Source organism: Protopterus annectens, chromosome 10.part0, assembly GCF_019279795.1.
Source record: "Protopterus annectens isolate FY-2018-M chromosome 10.part0, PAN1.0, whole genome shotgun sequence".
Lineage (NCBI taxonomy): Eukaryota > Metazoa > Chordata > Ceratodontiformes > Protopteridae > Protopterus > Protopterus annectens.
The window spans coordinates 1,760,161,500-1,760,180,115 of record NC_056744.1 but is presented as its reverse complement, the minus strand read 5'-3'; positions in this window follow the sequence as shown (position 1 = coordinate 1,760,180,115).

The window sequence follows — 18,616 nt, the reverse complement described above, 5'->3', positions numbered from 1 at the left end:
ATTTATTGAAGTTGTAATAAGGACAAAACACTTGCTCAAGGTTTAACTTGGTAGCAGTAAATTCATTTTGTTTACTTTACTAAGGATAAGAATCTGTAAGTAATTAAACAAATAAATGCATTAATAAAAATAGACAGGTTGTGTGAAAAAATGAAAACACTGTTATCTGTGTAAGCATTTCTGGCAGGAGATTTGTGTATATTCTCAGATTAATTTATATTGTATGCCAGCATATCTAATTCTGAAAATGTAAATATGTTTTTAAAATGTTGGGTATCTCCTTGCTTATATAAATGTTTAAAGAATCTGTCAGTTTTTTTATACATTTCTAATTGCACATGTTTGTGGGGGAGATCTAAAAATACAAACTATCTGTAGAGAATCAGCTGAACAGTAGGTGATGTCATTAGAATGTTTCTGGTTCCCAAGTGATTATTTGAACAGCTGAATGACCGGAAAAATATATTTTTTAAACAGCTGTTATTTTTAAAATAAGACAGTTGAGACTGTTAAGCTGAGCGGTTTCTTAAGAGCAGCAGTTAGTTGAGAGTTATAGTCAATTACAGTGCTGTGCAGAAGATACCTGGAAAAAAGGACTCACTTGAACTGTAAGCCTGATTTTGACATGCTGTTATGTTTTTATATTGGATCAGGGACCATGCTCTCTACTTAGATTAGGAAAACTTAGTTATTTAGATAGAGTTTTCCTAAAATGATTGATTTCTATCCTACAGTTTAATTTTACATTTCTTGTGATTGAATTCTGATGTTTATTGAAAGTATGATCCACTGTGGTGGTGCTGCGGTAGCGTTGTCACCTCACAGTAAGATGCTGTCCGGTTCAATTCTCAGCTAGAGCGTCTTCTGCGTGGAGACATGCATGAATGGGCATACCTTCGTTGCAGGTTGTGCATCAGGGCTGGTAACTCAGCATGTAAAAATCAACTACCAATCATTAGCGGACCGGAGTTCCGCTGTGGCGACCCCTAACCGGGAAAAGCTGAAAGACACAAACAAACAAATTGAAAGTTATTGATTTCCATTCTTGTAATCATTTTATTATTATTAAATGCTTTTCATTACTTTACATTGTGGCTGGGCAATCAGTGTGTTCTTTAGAGATAAGAGACTGCTTATATCTGTTTGATACTCCCCAGGTCACCTCGAATGACTGGCTACTTCATTGATCACCCTTTGAAGGGCATGTAGACCTGTTTGACTCTGGTGGCAGTGTACCATTTGTACTGGGAGGGGACACAGCTGGTAATCTATGTCAGGCTCCCCATAAGTGTTTGAGTGTGTGAGATTTAAATGTATTTTGAGTGTGAGTGAGTCAGAGGTCTTAAACTGGAACACATTGCTCTGAAGTGCATAATAAGGGATTATATTTGGGTGGACAGAGGTATATAGTCAAGTCCCAGGAAAATAGAGTGTGTTCCTCTTGTGCTCTTAAGGGAAATTGTGGAATTTTACTCTTGTGTGCTTTGTGCTCTGGTGTTTTCCATGATGCTCCCACACTGGAGTCAGTAGTGAGATCGAGGCTCCTTAATTACTCACCTGGATTTTAAGTGGGGAGATCACATTTATTGTTGGCAGTCCATGAAATATTGATCGGATGCCATAGATAGATAGATAGATAGATAGATAGATAGATAGATAGATGGATGGGTAGATAGATAGATAGATAGATAGATAGATAGATAGATAGATAGATAGATACTGCAAAACTAAAAGAAAAATGGCAACTCTTATGATATGAAAAGTAAGGAGAAAGTAATCATGTTACAAAAGAAATACAAAAAAGATAACACAGATGTAAAGACAAAGGAAGAAGAAAAACGACCAGCTAGCTAAATACAAAAACAGAATAAAATGATGATAGCAGCAATAAATGGACCACCAGGAGGTGCAACATAACAAAACAGATGCAAGTTGGTAAATAGTACAAAGAGAGGGCACACAACAAAGTAAGAATGAGGTAAGTAACTTCAATCACTTAAAGACTAGTAAAGGAACTTAATAATATGTGAAGAAAACACTCAACAAGAGATATACAAGGAAAAATAAAGGGAATAAAAATGCAAATATAAGGGGCACAAGCAATCATGGGTCATACATGAGGTACCTTAGAACCATGCTGTATTGCTGCAGCTGCAAACACAGAAAAAAGAAAGAAAATATTAAAACTTCTGTAAATGGGGAGTTTTCTAATGAAGGAGGCAATAATGAAGCTAAAGGAAAGAGCACTCACATAAGGATCACAGTATCAGGGAAAGAGGCAATAAAGCAAAAAAATGTATTGCAGAAGGAATCATAAAAGGCAGAATTTACAAGCGGATAAAGGGTTAAATAAGGAAGATAGGACCATGAACAACAGGTAAACAGGAGGTTACTAATGTGCACAAAAAGCTAGAAGATATTCAAAAGGAGAAAAAAAGAAGAAGAATTAACGTCAGTGGGATGGAGGTGGAGGCAGTGCAAACAGTACAATGAAGGAAGAGTAGAATAAATGTAAAATTATCAAAAGCAGGTGGGAGTTGACAGAAGAAACAATTCTGAGATGGAATATAAGGAAGTGGAAAAGTCATGAAGGTAATAGAACAAGGATAATACAATTGAGAGGAGAAATGAAGAGGAAAATGTGAAGAAGGAATATCAAATGCACATAATATGTAATGATCAACAATAAGAACTGCAGAAGAAATGAGAGGAAATATCTGATGTATTAAGGAAGGTTTGGGGAGATGTAAAATAACATGGACAATTTAGAGGATATAGAAGTAAGGAATTACTGAGAAATAACTACAAAGACAAAAAAAAAAAAAAAACCAAAAAACTCAGAATGTATCCCAAGGTAGCAAATAAAACCAAATTAAAACAACCACCACTGTATTGGATGCTATAATGCCTTCAATAGTATGTATGTGAAGCAGGTTGCCTTTCAAATGCATTTCTAAAGAAGTCTGTAGATGAAAGCATTTATTAAATTTTAATAAGCTAAAGCTGCTTTGTGAACTCTGCCTGCTTTTTACCTTTCGCCTGTGGTGGTTGATTTAGTTAAATAACTACCAAGAACCAGAGAGTGGAGACATTACCTAAATACTAAGAAATGGGTAATGTTAACCAAGCAATCACCTTACAGTAAGCAGACAGAGAGATTAGGGGAAAGCAGTGGATGCCAAGGGGTGGATAGGAGTAATAAAAGAGAGTGAGAGGAGGGTAGAAGAGCAGGACAAATCTGTGTCAAAGGAGTGGAGGTAGCCAGAAAAGGACAACAGGGGAAGGAGGAAGTGAAGACACAAGACCACTAGACTGAAGAGAGGGACTGATAAGGGGGTAGAAAATGTGACAAAAAAGAAGGGAGGTTGGTTTTGAGAATGGAGGAAGACAAATAATGTGAAGAGACCAGACCTCGTCAAGACATCAGGAAGCTAAGATAAGGGACTCAACAAATACAATGAAGGGAAACAAAATAGGAAAGGGGGAATATGAGGAAATGTACAATAGACATACATACTGCAGAAAGGGAGGAGTGCCTGTGAGTAGGGGGAGGAGTGCAATGGACATAAACACTGCAGAAAGGGAGGAGTGAATGTGAGTAGGGGAGGAGTGCAATGGACATAAACACTGCAGAAAGGGAGGAGTGAATGTGGGTAGGGGAGGAGTGCAATGGACATAAACACTGCAGAAAGGGAAGAGTGAATGTGAGTAGTAGGAGTGCAATGGACATACACACTGCAGAAAGGGAGGAGTGCCTGAGAGTAGGGGGAGGAGTGCACTGGACATAAACACTGCAGAAAGGGAGGAGTGAATGTGAGTAGGGGAGGAGTGCAATGGACATAAACACTGCAGAAAGGGAGAAGTGAATGTGAGTAGTAGGAGTGCAATGGACATACACACTGCAGAAAGGGAGGAGTGCCTGTGAGTAGGGGGAGGAGTGCAATGGACATAAACACTGCAGAAAGGGAGAAGTGAATGTGAGTAGGGGAGGAGTGCAATTGACATAAACACTGCAAAAAGGGAGGAGTGAATGTGAGTAGTAGGAGGAGTGCAAACGACATAAACACTGCAGAAAGGGAGGAGAGAATGTGAGTAAGGGAGGGGTGCAATGGACATAAACACTGCAGAAAGGGAAAAGTTAATGTGAGTAGGGGAGAAGTGCAGTGGACAAACATTGCAGAAAGGGAGGAGTGAATGTGAGTAGCAGGAGGACTGCAATGGACATAAACACTGCAGAAAGGGAGGAGTGAATGTTGGTAGTAGGGGGAGTGCAATGGACATAAAGACTGCAGAAAGGGAGGAGTGAATGTGAGTAGGGGAGGAGTGCAATGGACATAAACTACAGAAAGGGAGGAGTGAATGTGAGTAGGGGAGGAGTGCAATGGACATAAACACTGCAGAAAGGGAGGAGTGAATGTGAGTAGGGGAGGACTGCAATAGACAAACACTGGAGAAAGGGAGGAGTGAATGTGAGTAGTAGGAGGAGTGGAATGAACAAAAACACTGCAGAAAGGGAGGAGTCAATGTGAGTAGGAGGAGGAGTGCAATGGACATAAACACTGCAGAAAGGGAGGAGTGAATGTGAGTAGGAGGAGGAGTGCAAGGGACATAAACACTGCAGAAAGGGAGGAGTGAATGTGAGTTGGGGATAAGTGCAATATACATAAACACTGCAGAAAGGGAAGAGTGAATGTGAGTAGGGGTGGAGTGCAATGGACATAAACACTGCAGAAAGGGAGGAGTGAATGTGACTAGTAGAAGGAGTGCAATGGACATAAACACTGTAGAAAGAGAGGAGTGAATGTGAGTATGGGGAGGAGTGCAATGGACATAAACACTGCAGAAAGGGAGGAGTGAGTGTGAGTAGGGGAGGAGTGCAATGGGCATAAACACTGCAGAAAGGGAGTAGTGAATGTGAGTAGGGGAGGAGTGCAATGGCCATAAACACTGCAGAAAGGGAGGAGTGAATGTGAGTAGGGGAGGAGTGCAATGGACATAAACACTGCAAAAAGGGAGAAGTCAATGTGAGTAGGGGATGAGTGCAATGGACATAAACACTGTAGAAAGGGAGAAGTGACTGTGAGTAGGGGAGAAGTGCAATGGACATAAACACTGCAAAAAGGGAGGAGTGAATGTGAGTAGGGTAGGAGTGCAATGGACATAAACACTGCAGAAAGGGAGGAGTGATTGTGAGTATGGGGAGGAATGCAATGGACATAAACACTGCAGAAAGGGAGGAGTGAATGTGAGTAGGGGGAGGAGTGCAATGGACATAAACACTGCAGAAAGGGAGGAAGGAATGTGAGTAGGGGAGGAGTGCAATGGACATAAACACTGCAAAAAGGGAGGAGTGACTGTGAGTATGGGGAGGAATGCAATGGACATAAACACTGCAGAAAGGGAGGAGTGAATGTGAATAGGGGGAGGAGTGCAATGGACATAAACACTGCAGAAAGGGAGGAGTGAATGTGAGTAGGGGGAGGAGTGCAATGGACATAAACACTGCAGAAAGGGAAGAGTGAATGTGAGTAGGGGAGGAGTGCAATGGACGTAAACACTGCAGAAAGGGAGGAGTGAATGTGAGTAGGGGAGGAGTGCAATGGACATAAACACTGCAGAAAGGGAGGAGAGAATGTCAGTAGGGGGAGGAGTGCAATGGATATAAACACTCTAGAAAGGGAGGAGTGGATGTGAGTAGGGGAGAAGTGCAGTAGACAAACCTTGCAGAAAGGGAGTAGTGAATGTGAGTAGGGGAGGAGTGCAATGGACATAAACACAGCAGAATGGGAGGAGTGAATGTGAGTAGGAGGAGGAGTGCAATGGACATAAACACTGCAGAAAGGGAGGAGTGAATGTGAGTAGGAGAAGGAGTGCAATGGACATAAACACTGCAGAAAGGGAGGAGTGAATGTGAGTAGGGGATGAGTGCAATGGACATAAACACTGCAGAAAGGGAAGAGTTAATGTGAGTAGGGGAGAAGTGCAGTGGACAAACATTGCAGAAAGGGAGGAGTGAATGTGAGTAGGAGGAGGACTGCAATGGACATAAACACTGCAGAAAGGGAGGAGTGAATGTTGGTAGTAGGAGGAGTGCAATGGACATAAACACTGCAGAAAGGGAGGAGTGAATGTGAATAGGGGAGGAGTGCAATGGACATAAACACTGCAGAAAGGGAGGAGTGAATGTGAGTAGGAGGAGTGCAATGGACATAAACACTGCAGAAAGGGAGTAGTGAATGTGAGTAGGGGAGGAGTGCAATGGACATAAAAACTGCAGAAAGGGATGAGCGAATGTGAGTAGGGGAGGAGTGCAATGGACATAAACTGCAGAAAGGGAGGGGTGAATGTGAGTAGTAGAAGGAGTAGAATGGGCAAAAACACTGCAGAAAGGGAGGAGTGAATGTGAATAGGAGGAGGAGTGCAATAGACATAAACACTGCAGAAAGGGAGGAGTGAATGTGAATAGGGGAGGAGTGCAATGGACATAAACACTGCAGAAAGGGAGGAGTGAATGTGAGTAGGAGGAGTGCAATGGACATAAACACTGCAGAAAGGGAGTAGTGAATGTGAGTAGGGGAGGAGTGCAATGGACATAAAAACTGCAGAAAGGGATGAGCGAATGTGAGTAGGGGAGGAGTGCAATGGACATAAACACTGCAGAAAGGGAGGATGAATATGAGTAGGGGAGGAGTGCAATTGACATAAACACTGCAGAAAGGGAGGAGTGAATGTGAGTAGGGGAGGAGTGCAATGGACATAAACACTGCAGAAAGGGAGGAGTGAATGTGATTAGTAGGAGTGCAATGGACATAAACACTGTAGAAAGGGAGGAGTGAATGTGAGTATGGGGAGGAGTGCAATGGACATAAACACTGCAGAAAGGGAGGAGTGAATGTGAGTAGGGTAGGAGTGCAATGGGCATAAACACTGCAGACAGGGAGGAGTGAATGTGAGTAGGGGGAGGAGTGCAATGGCCATAAACACTGCAGAAAGGGAGGAGTGAATGTGAGTAGGGGCAGAGTGCAATGGACATAAACACTGCAGAAAGGGAGAAGTGAATGTGAGTAGGGGAGGAGTGCAATGGACATAAACACTGTAGAAAGGGAGGAGTGAGTGTGAGTAGGGGAGAAGTGCAATGGACATAAACACTGCAAAATGGGAGGAGTGAATGTGAGTAGGGCAGGAGTGCAATGGACATAAACACTGCAGAAAGGGAGGAGTGAATGTGAGTAGGGGGAGAAGTGCAATTGATATAAACACTGCAGAAAGGGAGGAGTGATTGTGAATAGGGGAGGAGTGCAATGGACATAAACACTGCAGAAAGGGAGTAGTGAATGTGAGTAGGGAAGGAGTGCAATGGACATAAACACTGCAGAATGGGATGAGTGAATGTGAGTAGGGGAGGAGTGCAATGAAAATCCACACTGCAGAAAGGGAGGAGTGAATGTGAGTAGGGGGAGAAGTACAATGGACCTAAACACTGCAGAAAGGGAGGAGTGATTGTGAGTAGGGGAGGAGTGCAATGGACATAAACACTGCAGAAAGGGAGGAGTGAATATGAGTAGGGGAGGAGTGCAATCAACATAAACACTGCAGAAAGGGAGGAGTGAATGTGAGTAAGGGAGGAGTGCAATGGACATAAACACTGCCGAAAGTGAGGAGTGAATGTGAGTAGGGGAGGAGTGCAATAGACAAACACTGCAGAAAGGAGGAGTGAATATGAGTAGGAGGAGGAGTGCAATGGACATAAACACTGTAGAAAGGGAGGAGTGAGTGTGAGTAGGGGAGGAGTGCAATGGACATAAACACTGCAGAAAGGGAAGAGTGAATGTGAATAGGAGGAGTGCAATGGACATAAACACTGCAGAAAAAAAGGTGTAAATGTGAGTAGGAGGAGAAAGAAGGGAAATAAAGGGGGAGGGATGCACAGAAAATGCCCTAGAATGCAAGGAGATATGAAACCTAATTAATGATCCAAAAATAATACAAATCATATAAAGAAACCATATGGTTAGAAATATTGCAGGAAATGAAGCAAAAATAAAAGAGAAGCAAAACTTGATGATGAAACAATGCCTAGTAGTAGTAGTAGTTGTAGTAGTAGATCATATCAAGGGAATGGGAAAGAGAGAAATCACTACAATTGCAGATTATAATGGGAGTGATTTGGTCGACTGCCTGGGCACCACAGCACCATGGAGACCATTCCTGAAGCAGGAGTAGGGGCTGCAGCTGAGCCTGCTTTGGACAGTGGTGCCATAGGCTATTTACCTATTTATTTTATTATTTTTTTAGTAAATAAGTTCCACGTTTCTTTGCTTTAAATAAATAAATGATTAATTAAGTGGCCCAGAGTGCCTCTATTTAATGCAACTACAGCTGTATATGGGGCTCTAGACTAGTAGCAGGACTTCTGCAAAAATGAACATGCCCAGTTTTAAGACATTCACCCAAGTGTAACATATTTAGCAAACAGTCAACAATCATAAAATGAAGTTTTTTCATTTGTTCAGCCTCTAGATGGGTATAGGAATCATCTTTCAGGAAGTGTCATATATAATTTTCTTAGGCAAAAGCTTCCAATGTAGGAGAAGCAATAACAAACATTGTTTATTTACAGTTATGTGGGTGCTACATTTACTGGAAAAGTTATTGCAAAATGACAGTTTTCAAGTTTCTCAACTTCCTATACTATGATTTCATGCTACTGTTTCTTTTCCTATAACACTGTCAAGCATCCTATGGATGAGAGTGAGGTCAGGTGCACCAGACCAATTATTCTGCAACATTTCTAATCCTTGCTGTCCTGTGAGCTGCCTGATTTAATGGGGTGACAAACAGCAGAAACCCCATGGATATTAATTGGAATGGGTATGGTTGTGGAACAAAATGGCAGCAGACAGTAGTAGCATACGGTCATGGTACAAAATGGCAGTGGGCAGTGGTAGCATACGGTCATAGTAAAAATGGCAGTGAGCAGTGGTAGCATAAGTTTTTTAAACTTTGTCACTCAACCAGATATGGCACAAGCTTTGTAGCACTAGTGAGCAACTGTGTGTGTAAAATGAAGATGAAATACATTGCTGTGAGAATGCACATTTATTTATTTTTATCTTTATCATGGTCAGGCATCAGATGTGTACACAGAAAGCAAAGTAAGTATATATCTATCAATATACATAAATATATATATATATATATATATATATATATATATATATATATATATATATATACATAGAGAGAGAGATAAAATAGATAGATAGATAGATAGACAGATGTTTGTATTGTGTAAGGGGGCCGCCAGTAGAAGAACATTACTGACTGCTCTCATGTGTTCATTATTCTGGCTTTGCAGGACTAATGTGACTGTTGTTACAGTATTTACTAATTATATGAAACAAAGTTGAAAGGCATTTAGTGTGGCCATTACATTTGTACATAATCAGGTGTCTGAGGTGTACATGATCAACAAACTAGCTATAGTTGCTGAATGAGATGGGGGCTTCTGCAGAGAAAATTAGCTTTCCCTCATCATCTGATCATTTTAAACAGTCACTAATCTGCTTTTGCATGATTAGCATGCATTTGTGTAACTTAAGCTAAGATCTTTTTCATTTGTCACTTTGTGTTTGGATGAAACACTCTTGAAATACATTACTATGACCATTATTTTTTTCATAATTAGATTTCTCTGGTGCATTTAGTCAACAAAGCAGCTATAACTGCTGGATGGGGTGGAAGGCTGCCTGTAGATGAAAGCAACTTTGCTTCTTGACATTTGCTAATTTAAATATTCATTAACTTATCTTTGAAGAACTAGTTTGCATTTGTATGAAGAAAGTAAGAATTATTTCATTTGGCTGCTGTACGTTTGCATGAAACAAATTGGAAATACATTACTGTGACAATTATTATCATATTTTCCACAGTCACACATTTGAAATGTGCAATGTCAGTAATGTGGCTATAACTGCTATTTATAGGAGCTGTCTGTAAATAAAAATGAAAACTAAAGAAAAGAGAGCTGCCCTCGCAAAAACAAAACAATGAACCAAGCAAATGCAAGGTACACACTTTGTCTCTAGGTAACTCACCCCACTTTCACAACCATTAAACAAGCATTAGTCTGGAAACCCTACATGTTTTTTTTTGGTGTACACTTCACAGCATAATGCATATATGAGTGTAAACAATTTGAGATTCAGTAAGCCTCGTTTAGCGGCACACAAATGTATGCGAACAAGGAAAAATCTGTGTAATGCAAATTCCTTCTTAAGCAGGTGAATTTAATGTAAATAAGGCAAAGGAAGTGATCAAACAACCAGAAAGTCATCCCATGTCCCTGTTCATAGTGTATGCAGAAATTTTTCACATACATGACTCTACACAGACAGTAGGGGATGAAAATGTCCACAAAGTCAAGAAACTATCTTAACTTGCAACGTTTACTGTATATACTGTTGATAATCAGTATCTTGTTATTGTATTAAAGCCAACAACTTGTAATGTTGTTTACTATTGCTGTAACTTTGTATCTCTATTTATCATGTACATGATGGGGAGCTTTTCTCCCCAGGCTGTTTCCAGTCGGAATTTCCCGGTAAACAAATGTAAATAAATAAATAAAAATAAATAAATAAAATATGGAAATAACTCCCCTGAAAAGGGTATATCACAAGGAGAAATGGGGAGAAATACATTGCAGATGTGAAAAAATGCAAGAGGAAATGTATAATCAATAATAAATTGTTTTAATAATCTTTGCTTGTTTGCACTATGCACTGTGGTGCGCAAACATGCTTAATGAAAAAAAAATTAAAAAAAAACTTAATAAAAGTATTTTATAGAAATGTACAGCAGGACCTTGTATCAGGTCTGTATAAATGTGCATTCGTACTGTTGCCTGGTATGATCCGGGTAGTATCCAGGCTATCAGCAAGAGAGTTGCACCACAACTGTATAATATATGAATACATTCTGCATTCTGGTCTCCCTCAATACTCTGAACCACTGGAGTACAGACTTGGGAATTTTAAACTGAATAATGCTAGGGGCTGCTGCAGCTATTCTACATCTGTATGTGCTAGAGGCTATAGTCAGTGCTGCTGGTGCTGATGGCAACAGGCCTAGGCCAAGGAGGAGAAAAGTGTTCAGGCCCAGGGTAACCTACCAGGAGCTACATGAGCTGGAGATTGTAGAGCACTACAGGGTGGACAGGGCCATACTACAACAGCTCACTGAGCTCTGCCACCCTCAACTCAGAGCCAGAGCTAACAGAGGGAAGCCCATCTCAGTGGAAACTAAGGTATGTGTAGCCTTAGGATAATAGCTACAGGTACTTTTCAAAGACCAACTGGGGACATGATGGGAGTATCACAGGCATCTGCATCTGTTAACTCCACCAATTTCTGCATGCTATGCTTCATCATGCCAGTGAGCACATATCATTTCCCATTGACCCTGAGCTGAGGGCCAGCAATATGCAACACTTCTACCATGTAGCACACTACCCTGAAGTACTGAGTGCCATAGACTGCACTTATGTACACATCAAAGCACTGCCTAGTGAGGACTGTAGAGTCTATGTCAAGTGCAAGGGGTATCACTCCATCAACTGCCAGGTCATGTGCAATGACCAGGGCATTATAATGAATGTATGTGCTGGCAGCCCTGGCAGTTATGACAACTCCCATATCTGGCACACATCATAGCTGTACCAGATGTTTTCTAGGGGGGACATCCCACACAGCCATGTACTGGGAAATGCTGGCAATGCCCTGGAACCATGGATGATGACACCCATCAGAAATGCACACATGCCCCACAGAAAAATGCCATAATGAGGTACACGCACAAACTAGGAACATCATAGAGCATGAATTTGGGCTTCTGAAGTCACAGTTCCGGTGCCTAGATATATTTGGTGGAGCCCTGCAGTACTTTCCAGCCACATTTGCACATATATTCACAGTATGCGCTATGCTACACAATATGATCATACAGAAACAGCTGCAGTAGGATCAGCAAAGGGAAGGGATACATAGCCCCCCACCAGTGCCTAGGTCAGCACACCCACACTCAGAGGAGGACTCGGAGGAGAAACCCTCTGCTCATGTCCCTGTAGGTAGATGTAGGCATGCTCAGTATGCCCTGGCTTTGGCTAAGAGGCAACGCATAGCACATTCACTGACAACCTAGTGACCTAGGGACTAACACCTCACTACTACTCACATTCAGATAGTAACAGTGATGCCAGCCAACGCACACATCCTGTACTTATCCATGTGTTGGCTCTGTACTGCTTGCATCACACAGAGTCAGCCCTGAAATACAGTCTTGTCATCTGCTGCACTTCCAGTGTAAGTCCATAATGTACATTATAGTGGATTGTTATGTTAGGTCATCATAGCTATGGACTGGTACAATGTGCAGGCTACTATACTAGCCTTTCTGGACAGACAGTACATCCACATGGAACTGCTGATAACCATTCCACTAACATGTCACCATTTGTATTTGGTAGGCCTCATACATGAATATTCATACTGTCCTACTGCAACAGATTACTGGTGCATCATTCAAAGGACATGTTGGAAAGGGAGGTTAACTGATAGACTACAGTGTGTTCTAGCATAACATATACTTTACCTCCCCACCCTGCAACACAGCAATGTCTCCATATAACTGTCATAACAGTTATGCTATATAACCTGTCGCACAGGTAGTATGACACACAGCATCAGTGCAATAATGCACAATCTGAACATACACTTCATTTGTAATTTAATTGAGAATAGCACAGTACATATTTATGCAGGTGATGATGTGATGAATGATTTCTTGCTCATCTACCAGCCTCTGTGGCTCAAAGGAATAAGGCAAGTAATTTGTGTGATGGTGTGCAGGGTTCTAATCCTGAGATATCTGATGAATAATATGAATGTGAAGTAGCAATATGTGTATCATTTTGCAGACTGTTTCTGTGTGTGCTATACTAGTATGAGTCTATTGCACATATGAATTACACGTGTGCATCTGTGCCACAATTCTAAGACCTATTTAATAAGTCCAGTGTTACTATTGAATAATGTATTAGCAGAATTGTGAATGCTGGGACATACAAATATAAAGCAGCATGCGTAAGTAGAAAGCACATCAGTACCTCCTGTAACATGATGTAGTGTAACAATATAATAACAATTGTGAATGAAGGATTGTACTGTGGTGCAATTCATGTGGAATTGACAGACCCATATGCAACATGCTGATCACTAAATCAGAACAACTAGGTATTCATGCACTCTAGATAAGATGGATAGTTGCATGGCTTACATATAGGACAAGTCAAGTATCATACAGCAATTGGACACATGATATTTATGGTTACAGTCAATGTGCCAATAGAGATCTGTAATAGGCCTAAATTTCTTTACACTTGTCTGAAGACCTGTCTTTCACATTACAGTTGTTTGACAGTCAGTATGCAGATGGCTTGAGACTGGGTATACTGTTTAAATGTGTTACAGATTAGGCATGTCTGCACAAGAATTTGGCCACAGGATCATCAGATGCTGTTAAACACATCAAAAAGTAAGGCTATCAAATCTGGAAGACAGAAACAGAAAGGTGACTATTAAATACAGCACACAGTGATTGAAACTTTAGATTAATTTGAGGAACTGGGTCTGTAGATAGATCCAGGTTGCAGTTTTCCAAGTCATCTCAGACTACCGGTCTAGAGTATACCTTGGTGTAGGATGGAGTCAGTATATGCAACAGGAAGTCTCAAGTGTCAACAGTGTGCCTCCCATTTGTGAGTTGCTAAGCAACATGCAAACAAGCCAAAATGCCATTCAGCATGCTCACACACTTTGTTAAGCAGAATGTAAATCTGTCACCCCACGTGCTATTTTGTCTAGAGAAATATATATATCTTATATATTGGGTCTATATTATAACATCAAATTTTATAAAGTTTGAATGTTATAATGTTGAACCAGTTTTGTCGAACGCTGAAAACAGCGAAGGTGCAGGACACCAAATTCTTTCCCAGGGAAAGAATTCGGTGGGCCATTGCTGTGGCTTCACTGTTTTCAGAGTTCGATATGTTGGAGCGTTACGGGTCGGGTTCAGGTAAGTGTGCGATTGTGTGTAGGTTAGGGTTAGGGGGCGGGTTAGGTGAGTTAGGGTTAGGGAGCAGGTCAGGTAAGTGTGTGGTTGTGTGGATGTTAGTGTTAGGGTGCGGGTCAGGTAACTGTGCGATTGTGTGTAGGTTAGGGTTAGGGGGCAGGTTAGGTAAGTGTGCGGTTAGGGTGCGGGTCAGGTAAGTGTGCAGTTGTGTGTAGGTTAGGGTTAGGGGGTGGGTTAGGTGAGTTAGGGTTAGGGCGCGCGTGAGGTGAGTGTGCGATAGTGACGGACCTTAGGGTTAGGGTCGGGTTAAGGTAAGTGGATAGCTAGTAGTGTATGTAAAGTTTAGTTTAGGGTTAGGTGTAGGATTTAAGTGTATGTGTATGGACTGCTGTTTTTTGTGTGTGTTTGTGTTGTGTGTATGTTTCTCGGAATAGCGATTTTTTTTCCCTTGGGAAAAAAATAGCTATTCTGACTGTTCAATGTTTGTGGATTTCGGTGTTTAGGGTTCGATATTATAACGTTCGATCTTTGTAGATTTCTATGTTATAATATACACCCTATATATTTCTATACTTTAGATACAGATATATCTATGTATATATGTGAGTGTGTATGTATGTGTTGCCCTACATACACAGATCATGGATATTAAAGCTGCACTATGACACTTAAACATTGGTTGATGGGACAGAAGGAAAAGATCAACATTAGATATTCCACTTACAGACAATTGAAACTGCATAGAGTAGTATGAGTTGCATTCATAGGACTATTGGGGTATCTGAAGTTTACAGCTCTGCCTGTCTTCATCCAGCATGTGTAGCTGATACCACATGTGACACCAGAGTATAATGTACTGTGAAACACACATAACCATGAGTCACACCTGTGTACTTACAAACAGCTGGATGGTGGTGAGTCATACCACATCTCCCTAACAGACCACTTGGAACCCCTGAAATATATGGCATGGCATATGAATACATACATATATTGTGAAGTCATATATGTATATAGCTACAGCAGCAAGAGCACCCACATTCACTACAACCCACTGTGTCTGCATGATTTCAACAAACATACATCAGTGGTTTACTATTATATTTCCGAAGTGCATCCAATCCAATGCCAGTATCTCTAATTCCCAAGCGTGAAAGTGACTTTAACATGGGTTGAGATGGGGCGAGATTTGTACTTCGACAATGTCGGGTTCCACATTGTCACCATTCAACCCCTGCCATTCACTGTAGTGATGTCAACAAGATGCGCGTCGGAATTATGATAGTAAACCCACATCAATAGCTGTGGAACTGGTTTGTATTATACTGTCTGCCCACTCGTTGCTTGGGTAAATTTACTTCTGCCACATGCCTGTCCATCCATATGCAAACAGACTCATATGCCCAACACAGGCTATTGACACATAGCTAGGGTACAAAACAGTTATGTCACTGTTAGGCTACTAGCTGCAGTTGACAGTAGGAAGTTGTGTGATTATGCAGTCCTACACACCCGGTAAACACAGGTCTTCTTAATGTTCTCTATGATAACATCATCTGCAGTTATTTGCAATGTCAGACTTAAGCCATGGTGTATGCGATAAGTACTGTGATCTGTAGTTTATACAACTTGGTAGGGGTTCTAATCTCACTCCATCCCACTTGGTGTGTGTGTGTATGTGCATCTCCCTTCCAAACAAATGCATATGTAATACCACAATACTTCTGTACTTTTTGGCCTTTGCACTTGACACAGGCCTCTAAGGTCATCTCCTGAACAAGGTCTGCTGATGTCATCTACCATAAAAGTACCTAAAGCCATAGCAATGCAAAACTTAAGCTGTGGCATGGGCTATAAGAGCTGTGATCTGTAGTCTGTAAGACTAGAAAGGTAGGGGTTCTAAACTCACTCCAGCCCATTTGCTGTGTGTGTGCTGTCCAGTGTTCAGTACACATAAATAGGCAGTAGTAATGTTCTAACTGCATCCAGGTTGGTGGGTGTGGATTTAGTCACTGTTTTACATCAGCTTATGATACGATAGGATCACTGGAATGTTGCTGGCTAATGGTCCGAGGGCCCTTATATGCCTAGCCACCTTTTACCCTTATTAACAGGTACAACACCTACTGCACCTACCCAGGGTGTACACAGGTAGAACCAGTGTGGTGTAATTATGGTTATCCATCCAATCGTGCAGACAGCATCTGTAAAGGACCAATGAGGTGCTCAGTTTGATGTGGAAGTGGAAGTGTGTTCCAAAGGTATGTTATCCTCTGGTAGACATTTCTCTCCTTCTAGCGGATTTTATAAAAATTACATGCCACATTAAGATCTTCACTGGGGTAGATTGGTTACCCATTTCACTCATGCATATGCAGCATGTCCAGTACAGCAGGGTTACAGATGGTTTTCAGCCCCCTTTAAGGAACCTTTGTGGTTTCCCCAATCGCCATAGCTGTTTAGTGAGTAACATAGTAAATGTGGCATTACACTCAAATATTTTCCTCTCTTAATTTTTTTTTTATTTTTCAAATACATTTGAATGAATTCTGTAGTATTTATACATAACATCTTAAATAACTACACTATGTAAATTAGCCTGGCACTATAACAGATCTTATATAGTTACTTTATAAGTATGTCCAATTCATTATCACAGTGTCTTATCAATTATTGTATAGTGTCAATCAATGATATTCTTTTCCCCAAGGGTTGTTGATAAATGGCTTTGGATAAATTCTTAGTTCTTTAATTTTAATTTCCAATAATGCTGTGGTCTTCAGTAGGCTGTAGAAGTCTTCCAAAGTTGGTATTGTGTTTGTATTCCATCTTCTTGTTATACACTTCCCTGAAATTGCAAGTATAGTCCATACTAGATACATGTTTGACCTATTCAAATGACGACCTTCATTCACATTTAATAATACAAGAGCTTTAGTTAAATAAAATGATTCATTAAATAAAGCTTGTAGAAAGTTATTAATATCATTCCAAAATGGCTTAATTTTAACACAATCAAAGAAAATGTGGTGCCAGTCTGGATTGTGTACTTGCTCACATCTCCAACATATTCCTTTATGGAAGAACTAATTTTACTGATTCTGTCTGGGGTTAAGAATGCTCTGTGCAAGCATTTCCAATTAAAAACTTTCTAGTATTGTATAAAGGATATATATTTTATTGATAATAAGATATTTGTTTTAATATCTTCAGTTAACTGTATTGAGTGTCCTTTTGTTATATATTTCCAAAATGAGGTTTTGGGAGTTGTTTTATAGTTTATCAATATTTTGTAAAATTTTGAAATACTGTTTCCCATGTCAAAGTCATTATATATGATTTGATATATGTATTTCATGAATTTAACTGAAATATTTTCCTGATGAGGGAAGAGTACATGAGTGCACTAACTACTTGTACTGGAGACAATGCCCTCATGTATGACATGAGCAACATATAATGACCTACTCATTACTGTGTAGACATAGTGATCTAGGTTATAGTAGCCATCAAGACATGTCACCAGGTCTCTCACCCTGAGTATGTATGTATGGTGAATGATAATACAAATACTTGCATTATGTTTGGGGTCATGTGTAAGGCAACAAATATCTGTCCATGTAACAGCATAATGTAGGATGCTGCCATACTATGTATATTGTATGACCACTCCCAGTCAACAGGTATCATCAAACGTTGTCAACCATAGTATGTTGTGCTTGTACATCAGTGAACTGGATTCCAAACATTAGATAACCTAGGACAGAAGCCTCTGGAACACCACTGGTTATAGCTCAGCTATTGCAGGTGTCTTCCCCTATTGGAGTATATGACCTGAATCAGTGAGGCAGTTAACTACCCCTCTAATGATATAAGATTTGAAGCTTAGTTGGGTGGGTTTTTCGATGATGCCCACATGGGGGATGTTGTCCAATGCCTTCTATTAGTGCAGGTAGGCTGTGTGTACAGATTTCCCATCAGCCAGGTCCTTGGTGACTGTCTTAAGGAGGTCTACCAGGATTATCAGGCATGATGTCACTTTGACAAATCCAAAATGAGTAGGGTCATGTAAGTGAATGTTATCTATTTTTTAGTTCATAATGTCTATGATGATCTGCCCCATGGCCAAGCAGATATGAATAATGAAGCTAATATGCATATAATTTGAGGAGTCATTGGCCTCACCACATCTGTGCAATGGAATAACCATGGCTGCTTTCCAGTCAGCTGTGACAAAGTCGTTGGTCAGACTATGATTGGGAAGAGTGTCCAAGGGTGTTACAAGTCCATGTTGGTGCCCTTGTTATCAGGTCCCATACATGCTGTGTTTCTGTACTTAGAGAAGCCAAGTATGACATGCCTTTCAGAGTTACAAGGTAGTTCACTGGTGGTAGGAATATCATGTTGTATGTGTAGTGGGGACAGAGGAGGGATGTTTTGGCAGAACCAGTCAGCCAAAAGATGAGATATGTCTACAGCACCA